Raw genomic sequence first — 9924 nt, 5'->3', positions numbered from 1 at the left:
CTCTGACCTCCATGTGCTCTTAGTCACATACAGATCACACACACACACACACACACACACACATACACACATACACACACACACACACACACACACACATTAATAATAGATAGCCTTGTAAGACAGGGTCTCACGTAGTCCACTCTGGCCTCAGACTCACTCTGCAGCTGAGACTAACCTCGAGAGCTGAGACTAACCTTGAGTCATCCTCCTGCCTCTGCCTCCCAAGTGCTGAGATTACAGGTGTCCTGACAGGCCCAGGCTTTTAACTTAACACAGAAGTCATCACTTAACACAGAAGACAGTGTCATGTGTCACAGGCCAGTGGGATTCTTGCCTGTAGGTGTAGACCACTGTCCATGCGTTCAGGCTGCTTGGTTTGGGTTTTTGGCTGATTTGACATCAAGACATCTATATGTTGGTGCTTAAGGTGATCTTCCAACTGGGAAGGCATTTGTGCTGACGAGCTCTCTGCCACCCCTGTTCCTCCCATCTGCCAGGTGTAATTGTTAAGTGGGATGAATGGTGCTGTCAGTGGTAATCTATAACACATTAAAATTCAGTCTGAATCTGTGGATTTCATGTAATTAAACATCAACAATGTGTTTTTCCTGAGTAAGGACTCTAGACCTGGCAATGTAATTACTTAAACAAACAAGCAAACACCAAGGAACCAAAGAAGCTAACAGAGCTAAATTATGATGTGCACTTATCAAAGGTAATGTCTATCAGCCCAGCCACTGTTACATTGCCCTCATTTGTCACCATTTCCAATGGTCAGAGACAAGAAAAAAGCGTGGACCCTCAGCTCACACGGATGTGAGGGTGTTGGTGTGAGGTACCCCAACATCATATCATAACCCAGTCCTTCACTCTAATGGCTTGACTGTGAGCTTTCATTTTTAAATATGGTTAAATTCACGCAACATACTTACACACTCTGATGAGACTCAACGTATCCTCAATGCTACCACCTGCATCTAGACATCTCTGTACCCATTCAGCAACCGTTGATTATTCCCCTCACTCAGTCTCTAGCTTAACTTTTCAGTGTCTCAATTTTAATTATTTTGGCTGTATGGATTTTTTCATTCTAAATATCTCAGATAATAGACATGATATAACATATTTCTTATGTTTGGCTTACTTCACTTGGTGTACTGTTTCCAAGTTTCATTACACACACACACACACACACACACACACACACACACACACACATTTTGTTTATCCACTCGTGTGTTGATAAGCGATTGAACTGTTCCCACCTTTTGGCTCTTGTGAATAGTGTTATTTTGCACGTGCATATATGTGTTAGAGTGCCTGTTTGTAGCCCCTGCGTATGCAGCTAGAAGTAGAATTCCATGAATTAGGATTGTATTTAACTTTGTAAGGATCCTCCAGACCATTTTCCCAGAATTGGCATCTCATTCCGTGGGATCATATATTTCCATTTCCTTAGATATATGTGTGGCAATTTTCTCTAAAATATTTCAAACCTATTAAAAACTTGAGAGTCCAGCAAACCTCCTGTGCCCATCACACACCTCCCAGAATCATTCCATCTACCACGCATGCTCCATTTCACACAACCAACTCACGGCTTTTTTTTTTTTTCTGTAGGATATATATTTTAAATTTACATTTATTGATCTCTTTATTTACTTAACATTGCAGGGTGTGGGAGGGATGATGGTGGCTCATGGAGGCTGGAGGACAACTTGAGAGAGTCTGCTCTCTTCTTTTCATCGTGATCATGGGGACCAAACTCAGGTTGTTGGGCTCAGGGACCAGCACCTTCACCCACGGAGCCATCTTGCTGGTCCAGATAGAATTATAATGCAAACACCAGATATCAAGCAATGCCTATCCCCCCTCAGCTTAAATATGTCTAAAACAGGAAGGAGTATCTTTTTGCATAAATCAATATAACAAAATTAACACAAATTCCTTAATAGTGATCAGTATGTAATCAAGATTTACTTTTCCCTATAGCCTTGCATTTGATTGTTTTGAATAAACAATCCCAACAAGGTCCATTTTATTTGATTAATTTTTATGTATTTTTCCAGTAGTGTGCTGGGTCCAGAGCTTAAGGCCCAGCATGTGCTGAGTGTGTATACCCTGTCACTCAACTGTTCCCTGGCCCTTAGTGTCCTATAGGTTGGTTCTAATCTCTTTCCCTTTTATCTATGCTATTGTCTTCTGAAAAAAGGTCAGAAGGATTGTAGAATGATGAAACAATTTCTACCTTACGGTATTTCCATCCCCCTCCCTCCTCTCTTCCTTCTCTCCCTCCCTCTCCTTTGGCAAGGGTTTGGTATACAGCGTGGACTAGCCTTGGACTTATAGTTCCCCTTTCTCAGTCTCCCAGCCATGGGATTATGGGTACTTCTTACCATCCCTTGGGATACATAGTCTTTTTTGTTTGTGTGTTTGTTTTTTGTTTTTGTTTTTTAAGACAGGGTTTCTCTGTGTAGTTTTGGTGCCTTTCCTGGAACTCAAGCCCAGGCTGGCCTTGAACTCACAGAGATCCCCCTGCCTCTGCCTCCCGAGTACTGGGATTAAAGGCGTGCGCTGCTGCCGCCGCCGCCGCCGCCCAGCTGGGATACATAGTCATAAACTCTTTCCTTCTGCCAAAGTGACACATTTCTATAACTATCACTTTGAAGCTTTAACATCAGCTGTGAGAATCACCTGAGAGGTTTTTCAATTAAAAAAAAAATACAGATTCCTGTTTTTTCTGCCTCTCACTACATTCTGGTTCCTCAGCCCCAGAAGGGCTCATGAGGAGATGTAGGTGTCAGTGAAGACGTCTACATCTTTAGTGAGGAGCACAAGCAAACTGGAGACAGGCCGTCCCCATGGAGGAAGCACCACCCTTGTAGACATGGAGTTTATCAGATCATCTTGCTCTCTGACTAGAGAAACAGCTCTGTTCTGGGAGAAGGATCCCAATAGTGTCAAAATGACCCGGGGGAGAAGACAACGAGTAATACCACCATCTTCATAATTTAGCTACCTCAGCCAGAGGCCACTGGAAGGATACATGAAAGCCGTCAAGAGCCTTTGCATGCTGGGGTGAAGACCCTCTGTGGAATGAGATCATCACACACTGACCACACATAAGTCATAGGATATAGGCACCATTTGTGTGAGATTCTACCGTACAGGGAACTGGCCTCTCCTCCCCCACTTTCCTGTTTACTCATTCAATATTATTTGCATCAATACAGACTTGGAGGCTCTTAGCTTACCCTTGGGCTATAATCCAATATTATTTTCCGATGTCCATCCCCCCTTCCCCAGATTATCCCAGTTTTGGCCACTGGGGGATCACTCACTTGGCTTCTGAGTGGTGTCCTATTGATACACACCGTCAACTGCTAATCTCTGTATTTATTTATTTATTTATTTATTTATTTATTTATTTATTTATTTATTTATTATTTATTGGTTTTTCAAGACAGGGTTTCTCTGTGTAGCTTTGCGCCTTTCCTGGAACTCACTTTTTAGACCAGGCTGGCCTCGAACTCACAGATATCCGCCTGCCTCTGCCTCCCAAGTGCTAGGATTAAAGGCATGCGTGCTAATCTCTGTCTTAACCACTTCTTTACTTCTGGCACTGCAGGATACCCCAGCTCATCTCCGGTACTGTCTGTCCCGGGCTCAGGATGATCTACTTCTCCAAGGATCCCTGGCTCCTTGTATCACACAATAGTTCTATAAGGCAAGATCCGAGTGCCAGGGGTGCTTGTTGCTTTTGGCGTGCCAATGCTTTCTGTTCCTCTCAGCTGACTGTGCCAGGAAATACATGGATGTTATATGGTAGTAGGTCTTAATTGTCAACTTGATGAGATGTCATCACCATGGAAACACTCCTCTGAGTATATATCTATGATGGTGCTTTCAGAAAAGGTTAACTGAAGATGGGAGACCCACCCTGAATGTGGCTGGCACCATCCCCGGGGCTCAGATCCCACATGGAATAAAAATGGGAACATGAGCTGAACGCCAGCATTCATCTCTCTCTGCCTCCTGATGATGGAGGCTATGTGATCAGTACTAAAAATATATTTAAATCAATAATAATAATAGTAATAATAATAATAATTTCCAGGACAGTCAGGGCTACATAGAAAAGACATAAAACACACACACACACACACACACACACACACACACACACACACACACACAAAGCAAAACAAAACAAAAAACCTTTTTATAGGCACACAATGATCCACAAACTAAATTGTTATGGACGACCCACCACACATCCTCTTTGCCTTACCTCTCATCTCCCCAACAACACAAGGAACTGGATTCTTGTAGCCAAGGAACACTTATTATTTAAATGGCTGAGGCATAGATGACACACGCATCATACAAAAACATCTAAACAGCTGGGAGGGCGGCTCAGTTGGTAAAATGCTTGCCTTGTGATCACAAAGACATGAGGTGATCCCCAGGGCCCACCTACAAAAAATCCAGGCTTCCCAAAGGACTTCTTGGCATACACCTCTAGATAAGTGCTCCTCTCAACCCTCATCAAAGGAGCTTCTTTTTACACTAGCGGCAATCAACACAAAGACCCACAACTGATCAAGGTGCTGAGAATAAGAGACTGCAGACTGCTCGGCCCTAAATGGGATGCATATCACACTCCTTCCTCCCAGGGTTCAGGGAGCACCGAGGAAGAGCGGGTGGAAAGACTGTAAGAGCTAGCAGGCGGTAGATGATTACAATGACACTTCTCCAGACACAACAGGACGTCTGCACAGATGAGCTCACCGTGGCCGGGGCAGGATGCACAAGGCCTGCACAAGCTGAAGTCAAACACAACCCCAGCATAGAGAGGTGAAGTGGGCACTCCTGGCTAAGAAGCAATTGACAGCTGCTGGGAGAGGGAGAGTCCACTTCTTTCAGGTTGTTGTCCTTGCTAGGCCAACCAGACTCCGGAGGATGAGCCCATAGCCCCCTGAGAAGCACAAATCAGATCTGTTGTTGTTATTGTTGTTTTTTAAGTGAGGACACAAAGTTGGTTAGGTAAGGAAGTGGGGTGGGTCTGGGAAGAGTTGGATGAAAAGGCTGGATATGATAAAAATACACTGTATGTCTTTCTCAGAGAATGTGTGTGTGTGTGTGTGTGTGTGTGTGTGTGTGTGTGTGTGTGTGAGAGAGAGAGAGAGAGAGAGAGAGAGAGAGAGAGAGAGAGAGAGAGAGAGAGAGAGAAGGTGATTCCCTCTTCAAGGAGCTAACTAGTGCCCTTCTCAGGAACATGGCAACTTGGAAGAAGACCTGGCATGCCTGAGGTCCTTGTAGAGCAAGGGATGATTATTTTTTTCCTGTCTTTGACTGCCTACATATATGAATAAAAAATTGCTGGGCAGTGATCTCACGCCTTTAATCTCAGCACACAGGAGGCAGAGGCAGGAAGATCTCTGTGAGTTCAAGGCCAACCTGGCCTACAAAGTGAGTTCCAGGAGAGCCAGGGCTACACAGTGAAAAAAAAAAGATATATAGTTATTTATAAAATGCTAGGTTCTGATTCACCCATACCTCAAGTTGCCACAATTTCATTATTCGATAAAGTGACTATATTTGAATGAGTAAGATGGTAAATGTGCCTGCTGCCAACCTGGCAGACTGATTTCCATCCTTGGGACACTCATGTTTGGAGGAAAGAACCAGTGCCTGAAAGCTGTTCTCTTATCCACATATGTGTGCTATGGCAGGCACACACGCACACACACACACACACACACACACACACACACACACACACACATACACACAAATAAATGAAGGGGAAATCCTACGTTTATATCCATAAAGTCTCATCAACATACAACATGAGCTTACCAAAAACAACAACAATAGCTATGCCAAGCTCTCTAGGGGAAAGACCATGAGGCCTCAACCCTACATAGAGAACTATAGGCAACTACGCTGAGGGAGGAAGAAATAGTCTTCCCCAGGGAAAAGCACAACCAGTTACTCAATACCAAATGGTCCATCCTGAAAACATATATACAAGTGACATTATACAGACTGAGCATGTTATATATATACACTATGTTTTATATATAATATATACATATATATTCATGTAACAATAATGAAAACAGAGGCCATAAATTTGAAAGAGAATAAGAAGGAGAATATGGGCAGATTTAGGGGGAGAAAAAGGAAGGGGGATATATAATTATAATCTCAAAAATAAAAGAAAGAAATGAAGACTAAACCAAGGTCCTGTTGGCGACTCTCAGACACTGATATCCTCAGCCTCGGGAAAGGTGGGGCTGGTTTGAGACAGCCAGCCCAGCTCCTCAGCACGAGCTCTCTGCTGTCTATGCATGGGTGCATCACAAGGCATCCCCACCCAGTGGATGCCGGAAACACAGCACTCCCAAACTCCCTATGGGCCATTTTCCTTGTATGCCTTGGTCAGCACTGGCACCCGGCATCCGGGTTCATCTGTTTGTCCTGGTTTTCTGCTTGGGTGACCCTTTTCTTCACACTAGCACTTTGGACCATAAGTAAAATAAATGTCACATGAACACAAGCTCTGGGATGTCCTCTGGATCCTTGGCCTCAGAATCAAGCAGGGGGACTTGGAAACTGGTGGGTGGGTTGTACCTAAGTTGTAATTATGCGGACAAAAGGGCTATTCATGCTGTGGACAGGAAATGTGGATGGTGCAAATTTTTATCACATCATCAGAGCAATGTATAGTCCAAAACTTAACAATTGTTTATTTCTAAAATTTTCCATCTCATAATTGTGGACAATGGCTGACCATGAGTAGCTGATTCATACCAGAAAGATACATGCTCAGCTATGTTCATAGCAGCACTATTTGTAATAGCCAGAACCTGGAAACAACCTAGATGCCAGTCAACGAAAGATTGGATGAAAAAAATGTGGTACATATACACAATGGAGTACTACTCAGCAGAGAAAAACAATGAAAGCATGAAATTTGCAGGCAAATGGATGGAACTAGAAAAAAATCATCCTGAGTGAGGTAACCCAAACCCAGAAAGACAGTCATGGTATGTACTCACTCATAAGTGGATTCTAGATATAAAATAAAGAACAATCAGACCACAACCCATAGATCCATGGAGGCTATATATATAGCATGGAGGTCCCTAGGAGACTGTGGCTTATAATAAATTTCGGTTTTACTCAATTATTGAAAAAAAAATAGCCAAATGAATGGAAACACATGAACTATGAACCAAAGGCTGAGGGGCCCCCAGCTGGATCAGGCCCTCTGAATAGGTGAGACAGTTGATTGCTTGATCAGTTTGGGAGGCAACTAGGCAGTGGGACCAAGTCCTGTGCTCATTGCATGAGTTGGCTGTTTGAAACCTGGAGCTTATGCAGGGACACTTGGCTCAGTCTGGGAGGAGGGGACTGGACCTCCCTGGACTGAGTCTACCAGGTTGATTGCAGTCCTCGGGTGAGGCTTTGCCCTGGAGGAGATGGGAATGGGGGGTAGGCTGGGGGTAAGGGGAGGGGGTGGGAGGGGGAGAATAGGGGAACCCGTGGCTGATATGTAGAACTGAATGGAATTGTAAAATAAAATAAAATAAATAAAAATTTTCAAAAAAAAAAAAAAAAGAGTAGCAAGAACGGTGGGACCCAAAACTGTAACTTACGGACTTCAATGTGCCCCACGTGTTGTGCTCATATGTCATTTGCACACAAGATGATGTGAAATAGGCCAGAAAGCACTGGGAAGGATGCTAAGTCAACATCTGACGGATGGAGTTTGCTCACTTCCACTCTCTCCCCATGTTAGGATGAATACCAGGCCAGACATATGCTGTGTCAGTCAACGTGCACATCAAACACCTTTTTGAGAATGTCAATGTTTTCTGCTACACGTTTTGTAGCTAACAATTACAAATGTTCAGTGGTTTGTAGGAATTTCATATTTTTTTCTGTATGTCTTAATAGAATTGTTGCCATTGTGGTATGTTGTGTAAGATTCTTCTGAGCATCCGAACCAACCACATCTATCATGATGCCGAGGCACTCACTGCCTAGGAGATGCTTGCCCTTTCTTTTTTCAGTATCACATTCATTTGCTTATTTATCTATCATTTGCATGAGAGCACACTCAGGCATGGCATGGGTGTGGAGGTCAGAGGGCAACTAGTGGACTTTGTTCTCTCCTTTTACCATGTAGGTTCTGGAGCTCGAACCCGGGTCATCAGCCTTAGCAGTGTAGTGGTTTGAATGAGCATGGCCTCCATAGGCTCATACATTTGAATGTTTGGTTTCCAGCTGGTAGACTGTTGGGGAAGAATTGAGAGGCGTGGCTTTGTTGGGGAAGGTGTGTCAGTTGGGGTGGGGCTTTGAGGCCAGATCCAGTCTCGTTTTTTTCTTTCTGCCTCCATCTTGTGGATGAAATGTAAGCTCTTATCTACTGCTCTAGCATCATGCCTGCCTGCCTGCCTGCCTCCCACCATGTTTCCTGTCATGATGACATAGACTAACCCTAGGAAACTGTACGCAAGGCCCAGTTAAATACTTTCTTTTATAAGTTGCCTTGGTCACAGTGTCCCTTCAAAGCAATGGAACACTGACTTAGCAGCAAGTGCCTTTACCCACTGAGCCACCTCAACAGCCCCTATTCTTCCTTTCATTTGTGAGGCCACTGCCTTATCCAAAGTTGCTCAAATAATTGTCCTCAATAAACACTAATCTTATAATTCATCTTCTGTGAATATCTGAATTTTAAAGTTGCCTTGGGGCTAACTTTGAAATTACTAATGGAAATTTGCTTTGAATGGTTTGATTTACTTTTCAGTACAGAACATTTATTTTGATAAATTCTTAAAATTAATCAGATTCTCTTGGTTTCTTTAAAGATCAGTATTTGTAGTTTACAGTTAATGAGAAATAATTCCTATCTTGGCATTTGTCATTGCCACGAAACTGTGGATTTAAAAGAATGACCTGTGAACTTAATTGACTTAGGATCAATTCTCTGACCTACTATGAGAGAACCCCAGTTTCTCGGGTCTTTGTGTGTTCCTGCATTGCCATTTCTGCCATTTTCAAAATGGTAAGTGTACTTTGCTGGCTTGTCCCTAAGGGGTCTCAGTTTCTCTCCAGAGCAAATGTCTGAGGTCAGAGATACAACACATTAAGAAAAATAGGTGCTCTGGGTTCTTTCTCTCTCATGTGAGATCAAAGCCAAGGAGAAAACAGGACTCACTGGCACTTGCTAAACATGTGAGAACTGTCCTTGTTACATTTCCTCACCCCATACAGACTTAGCTGTATTACTAGAAGGGTTCAAGAAAGAACTAGAGAGGGGGGCAGACAGTATGAAACAGAATAGTTATTATTTAATTCCCATACTTGTTTTTGATAAAAAAAAAAAAAACAAAACTTTTTTTTAAAAAAACACTGTGGACATAAGGTGGCCCATAGAAAAGGATAAGTTTAAGAAATCTAAATCCTTGGCATCAACAGTGACTAACACTTGTAAAAGAAGTCCTAGAAGAGGGAATAAAGAGGCACAGAAGGAAGCCTACAGAAAATCTGGGACAGCACCATAAGTAAATCTTCAGGGAGCTGGGGTACAGTTTAGCTGGTAACGTGCTTGTGATACAAGCAAAAGGACCTGAGTTCAACCCCCAGCACCCACATAAATTTATGCTCCCAGCCCTGGGGGGAGTAGGGGTAAGGGCATAGCTGTGGTTCACTGGAGTGCTGTGGGATGTCCTGTGTGCTGTAAATGTGTTGCTGTGATTGATTGATAAATAAAGCACTGATTGGCCAGTAACCAGGCAGGAAGTATAGACAGGACTAGCAGAGAGGAGAATTGGGGGAACAGGAAGGCAGAGTGAGAGAGACACTGCCAGCTGCCTCCATAAAAAGTGAGATGTAAGGTACAGG

The 9924-nt window shown here is 43.3% G+C and overlaps 1 non-coding gene across 1 annotated transcript; it reads left to right on the top strand.

Moving 5' to 3' along the window:
- The first annotated feature begins 5233 nt into the window (after positions 1 to 5233).
- On the top strand, positions 5234 to 5370 carry LOC121829897 (small nucleolar RNA SNORA67). The gene has a single exon (XR_006072950.2). It is a non-coding gene; the product is annotated as a small nucleolar RNA SNORA67 (small nucleolar RNA).
- The last annotated feature ends 4554 nt before the right edge of the window (positions 5371 to 9924 follow it).

Source organism: Peromyscus maniculatus, chromosome 5 (assembly GCF_049852395.1).
Source record: "Peromyscus maniculatus bairdii isolate BWxNUB_F1_BW_parent chromosome 5, HU_Pman_BW_mat_3.1, whole genome shotgun sequence".
Taxonomy (NCBI): Eukaryota; Metazoa; Chordata; class Mammalia; order Rodentia; family Cricetidae; genus Peromyscus; species Peromyscus maniculatus.
Note: the sequence above shows the minus strand (reverse complement) of the source record. Positions and strands in the feature narration are given on the sequence as shown.